This window comes from Monodelphis domestica, chromosome X, assembly GCF_027887165.1.
Source record: "Monodelphis domestica isolate mMonDom1 chromosome X, mMonDom1.pri, whole genome shotgun sequence".
NCBI lineage: Eukaryota > Metazoa > Chordata > Mammalia > Didelphimorphia > Didelphidae > Monodelphis > Monodelphis domestica.
This window is the reverse complement of record NC_077235.1, coordinates 57,457,525-57,475,781: the sequence shown is the minus strand read 5'-3', so window position 1 is coordinate 57,475,781 and position 18,257 is coordinate 57,457,525. Positions and strand designations below refer to the sequence as shown.

At 38.0% G+C, this 18,257-nt stretch overlaps 1 protein-coding gene across 6 annotated transcripts in view; it reads right to left on the bottom strand.

Annotated features, from left to right (window-relative positions):
* TENM1 (teneurin transmembrane protein 1) overlaps positions 1 to 18,257 on the bottom strand; it is an 864,097-nt gene that overhangs the window by 492,019 nt on the left and 353,821 nt on the right. The gene's annotated exons all lie outside the window — the stretch shown is intronic.

Below are 18,257 nucleotides of genomic sequence, written 5' to 3'. Positions count from 1 at the left end.
GCCTTTACAGGGGCCTTTCTTTTGAGAAACAAGTACATAGATAGGTTTAAAGAACAATGAAGAGAATTGTTAAAATGTCACATAAATGTTGCTGAGTCAAAGCATAGAATCCCAGGGGGCCAAAACAATTCAAATCGTACCACGAGGGAAACATCTCTATGTTTTTATTTAATTTTATTGAAAGGAAAACAGCTCCTATTTTACACATGAGAAAAGAAAAGTTAAGTCACTTGCCCAGGGTCACACAGCTAAGAAGTATGTGGAATAAGTTTCAAATCCATCCTCTCGACTCCAAGACCAGGACCTATCTGCTACATCATTCTACCTCCGTCCCATTTTCCACATTAGCATCATCACCAGTTATCATGACATGAAAACTTATGAAAGCGTCATTTTCCTTGCCCCAAGGAGATGATGACAATGCTACGTCACTAGGTCAAATAACTTTTTCCAAAACTGGTTTTCCTTACGAGCCTAATCTAAACTCCAGATTCAGAATACACGGCATGTCTGTTTTTCAGTGGTTTCTGAAGATCTAAAGGTCTCATCATTTATCCACACCTAAAAAATCTGAAGAGTTGGCTGTGGGAAGAGTGGGTGGAGGGGAAGGAGGGAAATAATGTGATTATGGTAACCAAGGAATAATGTTCTAAATTGACTAAATAAACTTATTCAAATGGAAAAAAAATTAAAAATCTGAAGAGCTCTGTTACTCAGTAGCAACCTTTCAATCTGATAAACATGGGAATTGGGAGAATAAAAGGGATGTGTCTACCTTAGCAACATCCATCTACTTATGGAAGATCCAAGCCTGGAAGTCAAGGCTTGGGATTTCCAGGTGAAGAATTCTTTCCACTAGATTATGGATTTGTCTTTGCAGGTTTTGCTCTTTGTTCGCCCTTGAACAAAAGACCCACTGGTGGATCAGAGATGAGACTCTCTATCTTACAAACCAGAATATTGTATTCTATTGTGGCAGCGCCAGAAAGGAAGGAAAATGTTTGAAAAATTTGTAGTAAGTTAATGAAAAGTGACCACTTGCCCAGACATAGCATCTGAAATAGCTTTGTAATAGCCAGATAAGGTAATCCAAGGCAGCAATATGTACATGGGATTTTCCCAATAGAATGTCAGACACAAGAGGCATCATTTGTTAGAAAGAATTTTAACTGAATGTGCCTGATCCAGAGCAAGTGGCATAAAAAAATACAAACAAGAAACCTGGCCGCAAGTTCTTGTTTTCAGATTACATACCAGAAATGTCGAAAGTTACCTAGCTTTCTCCACATACGTATTCATAAGCTGTCAATGAGTAGAACAACAGATATGAATGCGAGATCAGCTGGGTACCCAGAACAGTGTTTGACGAACTATCTGAGGTCACATCTCTCAGCATTGTAGGTTGTTATTTAATAAATCACTCTGTGATTTCTGGTAGGAGTGTCTTAGAAGTCATTTTTTAGTTCTCCAGAACTTTTTTAATCCTTGGAGAAAATAATAATAAACACCTTTAGAAAGCACTTAAGCTCTGGAAAGTGCTTTACATGCATGATCTCAATGGTCTTCACAACAAACCTGGGAGGCAGGCACTTTTATGACCCCCCATTTTACAGATGAGTGAAGCGAGATTAAGCGACCGACAGGGGTGACACAGCTGAGAAGTGTCTGGGGTGGGTTTCAAATCTTTCGTCCTCATTCCAAGTCTAGCGCTTATCTGCTATGTCAAGCTGTCTCTTTCCCATTTACTAGATGAGTACTATCCTATCTAATACAAATGCAAAAGCTTAACTCTCCTTGCCCCAAAGAGGCTAAGGAGAAGGCCATTTCACTCAGTCCAAATATTAGAAATTCAGCAGACTGGGAGCAGATATTATGTATGCCTCTTCGTTTCCCATTTTATCATATTTCATCTAAATATGGGCATGTTGCCACAGCAACGTGCCAAGGTAGCTGACAGCCCGAAGATGTAAGAACCAACATTTGTACAGGCCTGGATTCTGAACTCCCTCCATTCCTCTGGAGAGTTCCTTCTCTGAAGTTCCCAGAAGCCGGGTTTGGGAGCCGGTTTAGACAGCTCCGTCATAGACTCTGTGTCGGGCAAGTATGTGAAATGAGTCAGTGATGAGCACTCCCATTTGTTTTCATGGTTTAAGGTATTTATTAATGAAAATAGCCACTTTGAAATGCAAAGGTTCATGTTTATTTTTACTGGCATTATCAACACATGATATGTCACTTTCTGGAAACTTACTATGAGTCACAATGAAGAGATTATTTGAAAAATGGTACTAAAATGAGAAATCCGTTAGTTTGTCATTTTAAATTTTAAAAAGAAATAATGGCATTAGACAAGGTAAAAGAAAAAGAGCTGCCAGACATGAGTCAGCAGAATTTCTCTCTCTGTTACACAGATTTCATTCCTTCAAAAGGAAAGCTGCATAATTGGAAAATGGAAAGTTTACTCATGGTTTTTGGCCACCCTTAAACTAAGCTAAAGGTCCATTATGATGTTAAAAAGTTTCAGAGCTTGAAGGGAGCTATGAGGACATTCAGTCCAACTAATCTTTAAATAAGAATCCCTTCTATAACATCCCTGGATAAAATAGCCTACTGCCTTGTGCCGAGAGGGAGGGAGGGAGGGAGGGAGGGAGGGAGGGAGGGAGGGAGGGAGAGAGAGAGAGAGAGAGAGAGAGAGAGAGAGAGAGAGAGAGAGAGAGAGAGAGAGAGAGAGAGAGAGAGAGAGAGAGAGAGAGAGAGAGAGAGACAGAGAAACAGAGACACAGAGAGACCACAATTTGCTCAAGGACACCTATTCTACTCCAGGACTGGCTCTTCTAATAGGGAGTTGACCTTTACACCAAGGTTAAATTTGCCCCTTTCATTTTTCACCAATTATTATATCTCTGAGGACCAGTAGAAATCACCCCAGTATTCCAAATACTTGAAGACAGCTATCCAGTTCCCCTGGTTTTGTCTTCTTTAGACTAAATGTGTCTGTTCCTTCAACTGAGGCTCAAATGATAGGATCTTGAGGCCCTTCAGCATTATTCTGGTTCCTAGAATTACAGAATTTCAGAGGCAGAAGGATCCTGAGAAGCTTAGTTTGGCCCATTCCAGAAAAGAACTAGAATATATCTTAGAAGTCATTGAGTTCAACTTCCTCATTTTACATATGAGAAAAGTGAGAGCTGGAGGAGACAAGTGACTTGGCAGAGGAAACCTAATGAGAAAGCATCAGAGGCAAACTATGAATCCAGATCTGTCTTCCTGACTCAGTCTAATGCTATACCCACTCCACCATGCTGCCTCCACTATGATATATGCAGGAAGGGATCCTCTAGTTTCTGCCTGAAACTCTTAGTAAGGGAAAGCAAGATGGCTCAGTGGATAGAGAGCCAAGCCCCAGGATGAGAGGTCCTAAGTTCAAATCTAACCTCAGATACTTCCTAGCTGTGTGACCCTGGGCAAGTCCCTTCACCCCCATTGCCTAGCCCTTACCACTCTTCTGCTTTGGAACTGATGCTTAGTATCAATTCTAAGACAGAAGGTAAGTTTTTTGTTTTTAAATGAAAGAAACCTCGAGTAACCATAGACTCACTCTGTCCCAAGGTACCTATTCCACATTTGTACAACTATTAATAGGTGGAAAGTTTTCCTGTCATCAAACCCAAACATCAAGCCATTGCCCTGAATTTTGTCTTCTGAAGTGCAACAAAACCGATCTAACCTTTCCTCCTCATGAAAGGCCTCTGAATATTTGAGAACAAGTATTATGTCCTCCTGAGACTTCTTTTGTTCAGGTGGAACAACCCCAGTTTCTTTAATCTCATCTCATACTACGTATGGGTTAGAGGACCTTTACTATGCTGATTTCTTAACTCTGGATATTCTCTAGATTATCACTATGCCTCTCTTCATGCAGTCCAAACCCATACATATTGTTTCTTTGGGTGGGTGCCAAAGGAGGACACCATTTTTTCAGGCAAGCTGATTGTGAAGTCAACTGTTTGGACCCAAACACAAGATTTTACATTCATCTTTGTTAAATTTCACCTCGTCTTGCTCTGCTACATATTAGAACACTGGGGGCAGAATAAAATCTCTTTGGATCTTGACTCTCTCATTCAGTGTTAGCTATCCTTTACAACTTTATGTCATCTGCAAATTTGATAATGCTATTCTCTATGCCTTTAGCCAGATTACAAATGACAGATTCCTAGGGCACTCCATTTGAGACTTCATTACAGGCTGACATTGAGCTATTAGTGACTACTCTCTGAGCTTTATCATTCGACTAGTTCTGGACCCATATTATTGAATGGATTCATTCAGCCTACATCATTTATTTCATCATTATAATGCTTCTGAACTGGCCTCACCAAAGTGAAATTTAACGGTTACTCATCGCTTTCATAATCCTAGATACTATTATATTCAACATCTCCTAAGATCATAAAAGCAGTTTCTTTTTCAACTGCTATCTTACATTGTTAACTTAATAAGCTTGCAGGTCACCAAAAAATCACTGAAGATTTTTTCCTGATTTAGTGCTGTCCAAGCATACTCCTCCCACCATATACTGGGGCAGAAGACTCTTTGAGTCCATGCAATATAGGAATACATTTATACTTATTAAATTTAATGCTATTCTATGGGGCTCAAAGTTCTAGACTGCTAAGAGATCATTGGATCCCATGTCAACATCTGCCTTCTCTGCTTTTTGTCATCTGTGAATTTGATAAAAACTGATATTTATTCTGTTTGTAAAGCACTTTATATTCAGCTTCTTTGATTCTCGCAACAATACTGTGGTAAACTCGCAACTGATTAATATCTTAATATGACATAAGGAGAAAGCAAAGAGATCAAGTGTTTTGTTTTTGGACAGACAGCTCTTAAGTGTCTAAGTTAGAGTCTGGATGTAGGTTTAGACTCCAACTAATCTACCACTGCACGTCAATGTCTTCATCTAAATCAATGACAAAATATTAAAGAGAACACAGCCAAGTATACATCACAGGGACATTCCACAAGAGTCTTACTCCTAAGGCTGTATTGAACCTTCAATGACTCCTCTTTGGGTCCAGTCATTTAACAAGGCCTAAGCACATTTAACTCTGCTATCATCTATCTTTACCTCTTCATCTATTCCACAAGAAAAGCATTTAAGACTACCTCAAATACTTTCTTAAAATCTAGATAAATTGGATCAAAAGCATTTCTCTAATCTACCAACCCTGTCAAAGAGCTATCAAAAATGGCTAGGCTGTCATTAACTGTTCTTGACAAAGTCATGCTGCGTCTTTGTTACTACTGTTTCCTTTTCTGTATGTTCAAAACCATCTCTTTAATAATATGATGTAGAACCTTGTTAAGAAACCTAATCAAGCTCACCGGCCTATAGGCAGCAGGATCTTTTTTTTGTTGCTGTTAATTAGAACATGCATCTTTCTTCAGTAGTATTTTAATTCTCCACAATCTTTCAAAGACCACTGACAGTGGTATATTTGTACATGCCAGCAATGCTCAGCAGGCAAATCATTTTCTATCAGCATTATAATCTGCTACTAATGCAAAAAGTAAAACCATCAATTCACAACATAAGTATAATAATCCAAGCAGAAGTACACATTTTAAAAAAAGAAAATGCAGGAAAAAGGTACATTTCTTCCCAATAATTTTCAGGCAAATAGCCTTACTTTCTCTTTAAAAAAAAAACTCTTACCTTCTCACTTAGAATCAATATTAAGTATTGGTTGCAAGGTAGAAGAATGCTAAAGGCTAAGTCACTGGGGTTAAGTGACCTACCCATGCTCACACAGCTAGAATGTGTCTCACTTTCTATTCCTAAAAATACAAGTCTTGGTAGTCTATCAATTATCACATAATGCATTAAAAAAAACCCTTACCTTCTGCCTTGGAATTAATATTATGTATTGGTTCCAAGGCATAAGAATGGTATGGGCTAGTCAATGGGGGTGAAGTGACTTGACCAGGATGACAGAACTAGGAAGTGTCTGAGGCCAGATTTGAGCCGAGGACCTCCCATCTCTAGGCCTGGCTCTCAATCCACTGAGCTACCCAGCTGCCCCCTTGCATGATGTATTTTCCATTTAGCACTTGAGTACCTTGACTTGTTAGCTTCCAAGACATATACATAAAAGAGATTCATGAACTATAGACACTTATATGTATATGATCCCATTAATGAAAATATTTATATTTACCTTGAAAAAATAATGTACAACTTTCTATATTTGTTATATCTAATCTTACCCCAAATTTGAGGTCACAAAGCAATTCAAGCACTCTCTTAAGCTATCAAGGTTTGAATGGCTAATTGAAATCCTAAGTAGAAAAGGTTCCTGAGAAAATATACCTGGAAAATATTATGTGACCTATGGAATTGGATCCTTACATACTAAAAGTAGGATATGAACTCACTGAGTATGTGAAGTATTTTTCATTGTTGGTCTTTGTGGCCCTAGTACCCAGCACAGGGACTGTATATAGTAGGTGCTAATATATTTTTTAGATTTTTACTGATGGCAGAGAAGAGCCCCATGTTCTTGTCTATAAGATGGCTCAATGTTTAAGTGGTCATGATGTTAGTAAGCGATTAACAGGAGCCACAACCTCCTGTTGAGTGTGTGTGTCTATATACAGAAATACTGTGACCAAACCCCATTAAGAACAGAAACACTTTTTTTTCTTTTTGTCTTCATTGCTGACTGGCAATCAAATAGGAAGTGGTGAATAAATATTTGTTAAATTGATTTGAACATGGGCAATAGTCTTCTTTAATTTTTATTTTGAATTAAAGTCTAGTAAATGCTGGCATCTGAGATTTGGAAACATTGTATGCTTGTCAAAAAGTAAAATTGTGAAAAGACTGAGAATGAGTCCATATTTATACTTGGTGATAAAAGGTTTAAGAAGTAGAATCAAGTTCTGTTATTTGTTCTCCCTAGAAAGAAAGAATGTGTGGTTGACAATGAATATTAGCTTGAATTCCCTCTTTCCTCTATTTGCTTTGAAAGAGGCAGTAGTGGCCTTGCTAAGGAAGAAGAGAGATTCCTCTGCTTCCTGCCAATGATCATTTTATATCCTGAGAGAACACTGAATAAAGGCCAGATTTATGAGGAAATGATAGAGTGGGAGCCATCACTGATGAGAGTTTAGTAGCTGTGGGGAAGCCCTGAGGTTAAAGGTTGTGAGACCAAGGTGAGTGGTTTATTGCAGGCCCCAGGATCAAAGTATACCATGAGGTCGTGATGAAAATGGACTGCTTTGTCCTTGGGCCCAAGTGTTGCTGTTCAGATGTTGGCTAAGGTTTCACTATGAAACCTTGGAGGGGAAAAGAACAGTTACTTGCATCAGCATTTTTCGAGCTACGTCATAGTTTAGTATCCAGTAAGTTGAAAAAGATTTTTTGAAAGAGTTCTCATCAAGTCTGGTAATTCTAACAATTATTCTTCAAGGCATCGAGCTAAAAAATAAAGGGTTCTATTAAGCTTGACCTTCCCCAGAAGTATTTAGACGATCACTTTAAAAAGAGTTGACTGAAACCAACAAGGCTATTTAAAAATTAGCTTCTCTTATCATAACTCATCTGAATATAGTTGCAACAGCAACTAGTACTAAGCAGCTCATGACTGGGGAAATTATCCATTCTGGAAAGCCGGAAGCAAAGTACAGAGGAAAGCGTTCGACTGCAATGAGGAATCTCTGGGTTCTAATATCACCATTGACAATTACTAGCTATGTGACACTGGGCAAGTTGTATGACCCTTTAGCATGAGTTCCCTTCCCTGTAAATTGGAGAAAGTAACCGATAGAACTTATCACACAAGGCTGATGTGAAGTTCAAGTGATACAATATATGTGAAATAATTGGCAAACGTGTAAGTGCTTCAGAAGTGTTAGTGATTGTTCTTATCTTTGTTATTTGACCAGACTTGTGATTTCACCAGAATAGGAAGCTCTCAGTGAGGAACTCCCTTTATCTATACAGAGCTGCACATTCTCTGCAATTTGTAATCAGTGAGAGGTTAAGTGATTGGTCCAGTGTTACCCAACCAATATGTGCTAGGAATTTGAATCCAGGTCTCCTTGACTATCTCCTACACTACAATTGTTTCTCTCCTATTATTATATCGCTACAAAATAATGAGTTTGGGGACTTTTCTAGCTCTAACATCCTATGGTTGCATAATTTCTAACCTAAGTATTTCATGACACACATGTTAGGGCTGAATAGTAAAAAATATTTCAAGGCAATGAGAAAGAAACTCAATATCAAATTCACAAAGGATGGCTACGTTAATACTATAAAGAATGATTTTTCATTAACCAAAAAAGACAATGTCCAGGCCTTACACCTCAATACATGAAATCTTGAAATGCAATGTTTTATTTCACAAATGTAAAAAAAAACAATTTTAAACTACTCAACACTAATGACTTTAATAAAGGCAGAAGATTGAAATAAAAATAAATTATTATCCTTGACAAGAGATATAAACAAGATCCTAAGTAATGATCTTTTGCTAATTGTTGTCTACTGTTATCTGCTTTCAATTCATAGTCATTGCATATATAATGTTAATGTAGTCAAAATTGAGAGTCCTTTCTTACTCATCTTTTAACATTTTCACTTTAGATGGCATATTGTCTTAAGAAGGGGGTCACCAAGAAGTCTGGATTACCATCAAAATGCACCTTATACATGAATAGAACCAAAAGACAAATTACACTGTCTCTTCATTTCAACAAAAAATTCATCATTCATTTCTTCTGATCCTTTAAGTGGGTAAAAAGGTTACTAAGAAAACAGTCACAGGATAAACAAATCACCAGATCATAATCAGTTTTCAGTCTTTTTCCCCCTGTAAATGCTTTAAAGAATATACATAGTAATGAATAAATGTAAAAATTATTTTATGAAAACTTACTAATATATGTTTACTGGTTCTAGACAAGAATAGGTTATTTCCTTTTTTGAATGATCAGCACTGGATATCAGAAAGATTATTTTCACAGCTAACCCAGACCATTCCATACTTCTAGTTTTTCTAAGGATTGAACCGTGATATGAAATATGAAAATAAAACCAAACCAGCAAGACTTTTAAAGTATCTATTTTGTGCTAGACACTGTGATAGACACTAGGGATACCAATAATAAAAGTGACATATGCCTCCCTTCAAGAAGTTTGCATTCTACTTGGGGGTGGGGATACAACCGATTCAAAGATAAATATGGGATACAAGCAAAAAATACAGATGAAATTTGGGGGCAGGGTGTAACTATCATCTGCAGAAATCAGGACAAGGTTTCTTGAAGAAGATGGAATTTTAGCTGAGCCTTGAAGGGAACTAGAATTTTCAAGGACTAAATGTGAAGATCAAGAGCATTCCAGACAGGAAGTCAGCCTGAGAAAAACCAGAGAGAGAGGAGGTGGAATGTCATGTTCAGGAAACAACGAATGGTACGGTATGCAATTAGCTTGGAAAGATAGCCCTAAAGAGAGGCCCTAAAAGCCAAATCAAGGAGTTTGGATTGGATTCTGAAATGTGCAGGTGAAGGAGACTAACACATACCTATGTTTTGAGAGAATCAGTATGGCATCTATGTAGAAAATATGGGGTGGGGTTGGTTGTGGCAAGGCAGATGTATAAAGCTCAAGTCTAGGGGCTGCCTGGTTATATGAGGATGAAGTGTCTTGGATTTACTATCCCTTCAATCAACAGACAAGAACATTTTGCCACAGGGCCAATTCCAAAGCTCATCAAATTGCCTTAGCTAGGTTGGTGATGATGAGAGAAGGGGAGAAATTAATGTATTTTTTATTCAGACACAGAACAGCTTAACTTCTACTCATTCTCAAGTAAACAAAACAAAAATGTCCTCATTGCCTGGGCTTATGGTCTCTTGGTTTAAAGTTGACTTTAATAATCCTCCTCTTCTTCCTTGTCCCAAAGTCTTTACTGAACATACTGGGCTGCGCAAGAAACTAGACAGAATAAGTTAACAATATTAGGCCATATCATTTGTTTGGGTTCTATAGGCAACCTTCTGAAAGCCTTAATGGCTTGCAGGTAATAAAAGGTGAATCATCATCCCCAGTCTGACCTTTATTTTCCTGCTGAGGATGCATTAGTCTTCTGTTGCAAAAGAGTAAGAAATGGAGTATTCCCACCTGCTAGGATGGATCTTCAGTTATCAGAGGACTTAAAGAAAAGAACTTTGCTTCCAGAAAGCTAACCTCTGTCTCATAGTTCCAAACGCACCCATTATCTCTGCACTCAAGCGTCTATTGATTATATCTTATTTAATTTTGAAGATATGTCCTTGTACTGGTATAGGGAAAAAGATAGTCAAAACTTGTGCCCAGAATTAAAAGCCTGGTATCTAAGTGATCATGCTTTGTGACTCCGGTTGGTTGTGATAGAGCTTCCCTAGAATATGGTTAAAAATCATATTAATGGAAAGAAGAGATGAGTTCCAAAGTACAGTGAACAGAGGAAAAATTGCAAAATTGTAGCAGGGCTCTGACCAGAGACTAATCATTGTCAAATATTATGAGGATACGAAATTCTATTATGAAGTAAGGAAGAATTGAGATAAAGGAGAAACACAGAGGTAACCAAAAGGAATAGAAATGACTCTGATTAATTAAAATCAAAAAACAAAAATAAATAATTTTCAGCTATGCAAGGTGAGGAAGGAAATGGAATGTAGTACCCAAGGGCCTCCAGCTAATCTTTTCTCTCAGTACTAGGCCCTGTCTACATAGACTAATTACACTCCTATATGGTCACAGAGTTGCTACCTGAGGCTGATGTTGGTGGACAGCAAGTATGATGTAATGATTAAGGCCAAGATGGGCATTTTTTTTGGTAAATATAATCTGGAAGAGAAGCAGGGAGTGTGGAGGATGGAGAGAGCTCCATGCACTTCAATGGGAATTTAGATCAATGAGAAAGTGAGAATGTTCCCTTCATTTCCACATTTGGATGAGACAGAGACTTCCTGGCCTAAATGAGAAATTTTCAGGGCTACTGAACACAGCAAATTCATGGTGCTCAATGGCCCTAAAAATTTCTCATTTCTTACCTGTGTTGGTACAATTTACTGGCTGTTCATAACACTCCTGGGCCTAAAGACCTTTGTATCAACCTCTGTCTTTAAGTAACACTTCTATATTTGATTATGCTTGCTTTGTATATGAAGTAGTTTGTTTTATATCTGTGTGCGTGTATGTCTATCTGCAATTTCAAACAACATTAATTTGTTCAGCAATTGCTTCTAAAGTACCATAAAAGAGACAAGTGGGACCATTGAGCTAAGGTGTTCAAAACAATAGTGAGCACGCATATCTGCACACATACACATATACTCTGACCTCGACAAAAATACGCAATTCTTTGAAAACATCCATTTGGGGATGGCCATTGAAGAAAAGTAAGTGTTGCTGTACTACACTGAACAGACTTAGGTCACCCTCATCGCCATTTTCTGTACCATACAATGCTTATCTTGTCCTGCTATTCGGGCTCATGTTATAATCCCTCTTTAGAATAGCTGCTACCCTTTAAATCCTATACCTTCTTCAAGGTCCAGTTGAAGTCTGACCTTTTCCATGAAGCCACGTGTAAATCCCATCTCTATAGTAATCACAGAATCTATGTTAGAAAGGATCTTGGTGGCTATCGAGTACAACCACAATCAAAAAATTACCTCTACACTCAACAGATGACCATTTGGCCTTTAAGGAAGAAAACTCCTCTCCCTTCTCCCAGATCTCAAAGGAGGCCATTCTATTTTCAGACAGCTCTATTAAGAAGTTTTTACTGACATCAAGCCTAAATGTGCATCTTGGAAACTTCCACTACTTTCTCTTAATTTGGGGGAATAAGCAGAACAAGCCTAGTCACTTCTCCATCTGGCAGCCTTTCAAATACTTGCAGAGAGTTATCACATCCCCTTTGACTCTTTTCTAGCCTTACTCTTCCCAATTATTTCAACTAATATTCATATGGCAAGAACTCATCTCTTTATCATTCTAATTACCTTCTTCTTATCAATAGCCTTCCTAAAACGCTATGCTCAGAACTAACCACAATATTCCAGAGGTTGTCAAATCAAGTCAAGGGACAGAAGGTCTACCAACTCCTTAATGCTGTACTTCATGCTGGCTAAGATAGGACTACTGACTTCTATAGCATTAAGCTCCCAGTCCACCAAACCACTCAGACCTTTTTCTAAAGTGCTTTCAGACTATGCCTCGGCCATCTTGTCCTTATAATATTTATTTTTGGAACCCAAGTGAAGCCTTTTTCTTCTCAGAATTCCAATAGTATATATATTATCTTAACACATGATTTTATGACTAGTGCACTGCCTTATATTGTTCTCTACTTTTATCATCTACATAAGCCTTATCTTTCTCCCAGCATGAATCCTTTAAGGCCAAGACTCACCAGAGTTCTTTAGTTCTTCCTAGTACCCCATTTCCCCAAAGTCCATCCTAATCAGTCCATTCTTCCAGACCGACAAAGTAAGAAGGCAATCAAAATCCTCCAGACCACTTTGGATAAGGGAAACACCTCAGTGAAATTCCTTCATCTTCCCCAGCAACATACTTTTTTACTCAAAATAGCAAGGAATAAGAATGCTCTAGCTATTGGGTCTGCACTCTGAGGCAATTTGTATTATGTTAACAAGAAACTGGTCTGACCACCATGGCTTAGTATTTCTTTTTGTCTACAGCGAGAGAATAAAACCATAATTGAGGCTAGTCATCTTACAGATATATGCCATTGGTTGCCAAAATGGGAGAGTACGAATAGCTAACTATAAATCCAGGCCCACGACAATAATTTCAGAGAATGTTAGCAGGGTCCCCTTGGCTAACAATTCATTATCTATTAAAGCTCCACATATTTGCCCATTGGATTGAGATCAATGCAAGTAGGAATATAGGGTAGTACACAAAACATGCAAATAGTGGTTAAATCTGGTGCCTAATAGTCCCTTGCTGCTATGTCTTGAATCCAGTTTGAAGTGAAGTTGTATCAAAGCAACAGAACTGTTTTTCTTTCAGAGAGGCACTCATATCCTGTGACATCAGCATCATCACTCTCATAAATGGTACTAAGAAAGATATATTTCTCTTGGCCACGACATCTGCAAGCCCTGTCCCAAGTCACAGGCAATTCTGACAGGTAACCAAAAGAGGAATGGGTTAGTAGTGAGCATGCCCATTGTGAAAAAGGTCTGCTTTCAAAGCACATGGGACACAAACCCACTAAGCGGGGAAAAGTTTTTGAGAAAGACGAGGATAAACACCATGAAAGCAATTAGGATATGAATCTATGGGCTTTGAGAAAGGATCCATTCAGTCCTAATAATTCTATTCTTAAAAGTTAAGTTTTTGTATATATGAGGGGCTTCTCCTAGGGCTAGTCTTAGAGTCAGGCAGAAAGCCTTGGCTTCAGATCTCTCACTTCTGATACTTAACTGTGCAAGTCTCAGATTCTTCCTCTGTAAAATGAGAATAATAATATTTGTAGCATCTATTTTGTAGGTAGATGTTGTGCAGCTCCAAAGAAAAATGACGGATGAAAAGCATTTTGCAAATTTAAATCATTATGTCAGGATCATTATTATGATTTCTGAAATGTGTTGTTTGATGTAATAATAAAGGATAATACTTCAATATCAAGTCACTAGGCAAAGTGGTCCTAATGACCACACCAATATAAACAGTGACAGCCTGTACTTTTCCACTGTCTTGATTCATTCTGGCCCAGTGTCAAACATGTAAATGATTGTGGCTTCTGACTGGGTGAGGCTCCTGGATGAAGGCAGCAGTTATGTTCCAACACTTGTTCCTGGAGTTCCCTAATACCAACTCTAACCCCCTGACCTTCGAACCCAATTTCTGGTCCTGTTTTGGTAGAAACTCCCCCACCTGACTTTGGTATCAAAAAGTGATTAGAGGAATTTGTCCATCACATTTGGGTCTGATCAGCAATGAGCCCTTCCATATCCGGTATCAGTTACCTATTCTCAACCAAAGCCACCTTTAAGGTATCAAGATTCCCTGCTCAGATTGCACTCTGAATCTCTACTGCTACTACAATCTTTGCCACAGTCCATGTCTACCTCCCTCGTATGAGAGATCCTGACGGTGTATGTGGTCCAATTCCTGTCTGTGTTGCTGTATAGTGTGTTGTTACACACTGGGTTTTGTTCTGGTTTTTTTTATTTTTTGGTTGGGGACAGAGCGGGAGATGGAGAAGACTGGTTGCTGTGCCAACATCATAATAAAGATCGCTTCCTGTGTACCATTTATCTATAAATCCTAGAACTGGAGTCTTTGATCTAACCTAAGCCATGAGGCCAAATAAAGCATTATTTTTAGTATTAGTATAATGGAGTACTAGGTCCCTGTTTGGGGCTTCTTAGCTCAAAGTTTTCAGCTTACTGCTGTTTCCATCTGGATTTTCACAGCCAGTCTTTGAAATACATCAAGAGTGATGGCTGTTTGAGAAACAACAGGGGTTTCTTTTGTCTCTTCAGTTAGTCTAAAGATAAACTCTTGAAATATGCATTTAGTTCCTCCTTTGGGGGCAGGAAGGGTGTGTTGGTGTGTTTAATATATGTGATATCTCCTCTTGAAGTCAGATTCCACTTGGAACAAATTCTTATGGAATTCACTTCCACCAGAGGTATGGCGCTTCATCATAGCAAAAACAACAATGATATTTTCGAGTGTATTCAGCACTACCCAGCAATACAAACAACATCTGTGTCTGCAGGCAGTCAAATAAAGAGAAAACCTCTTGGCCTCACTGGTGCTTAGCTCCCTAGCTCAGAGCAGATGCCTTGACGAGGGTTTTGAAATGATTTCACAACATTATCAAAGATGAGGGGAATATTATTCAATGAGAGATGTGAGTTGGGGCATTGCTTCTGCACATCATCACCCAGCTGGGGAAGATAATCAGACCAACATTGGGGGGCATTTCCTGTTTTCAAGACAATATTATCATCTTGGGCTAAATAGATGGCGGCGAAATGTGGGAGTATATATTACCATTTGTGCATTTGTTACCATATTCAGAGGAAGGTTTAGGGTTATTAATATTCTTTAATTTCTGATTAAATGTTTAGGGATGTGTATCTTTGTTTTGAATTTCTTACATAGACTTAATTTTTTCTGAAAAGGCAATGCTTCTCTCTTGCTCATATATGGACACTACAAGCAGTTTTGACAAATTGTTTTTGTTCTAAACTTAATTTTTTGCAAATAAAAATAATAACAAAAATCATAGTTTTTGATATGGCCCGAATCCTTATTAGCCCAGATCTAACTACTTATCCTGAATAAGTAAATTAACATCTTACGGTCATCATTAAGACAAAACTGAAATGGAAAAAGAACCATTTTCAAATGGGAATACAATTTACATTTTGTAGATTTTGGAAGAGATACCAAGTCAGGTTGCACCTGTGAGGACTATCAAATGAGATGAGTGACTTAAATAAATGGATACACGATTCAACTCTGCTCAACCGAAGTGGGAGATGCAAAACATTCTAAGGTATTGGCTAGGCTCTCCTTTCATCAACACAAAGAAGAGTCCCATGTAACTATCTGAAGGTGTAAAAGCAGAAGAGTCAGTGGACATTACCAAATTCTTTCATTGCTGGTTAAGGTCTCTACCACTACATAAATTACAAGGATGTGGGGGAATGAGAGAGAATTTTGAGCCTGGGCCTGTGTGTTCCCAAATTGGTCACTATCTCCCAAATGGCAAATGGCCCGAGGTAGCTGAACCATTAATCTATGCACAAATAAAAATGAATCTTAAGGCTATTAAAGAAGAGTCATGCTAGAGAGAAATTCAAAGCAATAACCAAGATGATTGTAAATTCAGAAGCTACGAGTTCTAATCTCTACCCTATTATTAAATTCTCATGTGATGCCAAGCAAAACGACCGAACTATTTCATGGCTCATCTGTAAAACTACAGGCACATCATTCCTCTGCTTCATGAGTAATAAATAACACACAGGAAGAATATTCCAAAGAAGGTTCACTTCATAAATGCCAAACTTAGTAGCTCTGGAGGAAAAGATCCAAATCTGAGGAAGACCCAGGAAAGCAGTGCATATGAATTCTCAGTGGTGATTAGTTTAATTTCTAGAATAGGCTAAAATTTTAGAAAGATAACTTTCATTAATCGAGAAAACCAGTTTTACTTTTTAACTTACATAAAAATTAAATAGTCCTTAGGGTGTAAGGAGAAAGCTAAACAGAATGGCCAGTTTAAATTCTAATTTTTCACATAGGAAATTAAAATGTACATTAGCTACTAGTACACTGTAAAATATATCTCTAAGTTTTAAACCTTATAGCACTAAAAATCTGTAAAGTAAAAATTAGTGGAAAAAAATAAGCATAAATGTTAGAAAAATGCAATGCAGATTTTGGATCTTATTTGTTATGTGTTCCTGTCCCTTTCATCATTCCCAAAAGTAACCATCACAGCCTTAGAAGTCCTTCTCCAAAGCTTTACTGTGTTCCCGAGTTTGTGAAGACTAAGGCAATGGAGTTCAAGTTCTGGCACACTCAATCAAGTAGAAAAACCTTCATTATGATCCAGATGACATATTATGCCTATTTTCCAAGGTTCAGCTTAGCCAAGTATGGCAGAGGAATTCTCTTTGAAAACGTCAGAAGGAAGTAACAGAAAACAGCATTCCATGGGATATTTGGGCATCCTGATGTTCTCATAATGACCATAAGCAAATGGTAAAAAAAATCCTCAAACAAACCAACCTGAAGCTCATTTACCAATATTAATTACAGAAGATGATGAAGTAGATTACTTCTATGGAGAAGTTAATATGATCCTCTAAACCTAGTTTGAATATACATTAATACTTAGTGATGTCCATTTAAAGGTAGGCATAGAAGAATAGAGCAAAATATATTAGGAAACAAGACTGCTTTGAGAACTGAAAAAGGCCAAAAGCTTGTATATTTTTCTCAAGTCTTTCATTTCTGTCATGAATATATTTTTTAAGATGAGAGTTGGGAGGTCTTATACATGGCAAGTCCTGAATGGCAGGAGAAAAATGAAACTGACTATGCTTTAATAGACAGGAAATGATTGGTTGTAGATGTGGGAGCCATTTCTGAATCAGCTGTTTGTGTTCAGTGAAACCATTGACTCATTAGAGCAAAAGTCAAAATCAATACCATACAGAAGTAAGGGTAAAGATGAGAAGATGTCACTATGGGGAATTTCTTCTCCAAAGTGATCTACTGAAACAAGCTATTGAAGCAGAAAAACGAAAATGGATTAAGGACCATAGATTTAGAGTCAGAAAGGACCTTAGAGATCATTGAATGTTGTAGACTGCATTCCACATCATGGCCGCAGGATTATAGATGTAGAACTAGAAGGGTCTATCAAAATCAAATAGTTCAATCTTATGAGAAAATTAAGTAACTTGCCTAAAGTCCAACCAGTAATAAGTGCCAGAGGTGGGATTTGAACTCAGATCTTCCGATTCAAAATCTATTACTCTTGTTAATATTCTTGGATGCTTATTGTTCCCACAGAACTTTAACCAATGTGAAACAACTGGCACACAGGCAATTCTTCTGCTTGAACTATTGCAGGAGTCTCCTGACAGGTCTTCCTGCTACAATTCTTACCCACTTGAGTCCACTATCCACTCAAATAGCAAAGTGATCTTTCTAAAGCATAGGTCTGATCATGTCACCCCCTCATCCTCAATAAACACCAGTGGTCCTCTACATCACCTCTGAAACCAAATAAAACATCCTCTGCCATTCAAAGCCCTTCATAACCCAACCCATCTCTATCTACTTTTTCCCCCTTCCTTCCTGTCCTTCATATATCTTACACCTCTCCTTTTTCTCCTTATTCTTCCAATAAATGACACTGGCCTCCTTGCGGTTCCTCACATAGGACACTCCAATCTATACGCATTTTCACTGCCTGTCCCCCATACCTGGAATTCTCTTCCTCCTCATCTCACCCCCTAACTTCCTTCAAGTGCCAGCTAAAAGCCTACTTTCTACAGGAAGCCTTTTCCAATTCCTCTTAATTCTAGTGCTTTTCCTTTGTTGAGTGTTTCCTATTTATGCTGCACATAGCTTGTTTGCACATGGCTGTTTTCATGTTGTCCACTCCACCCCTTAGATGGTG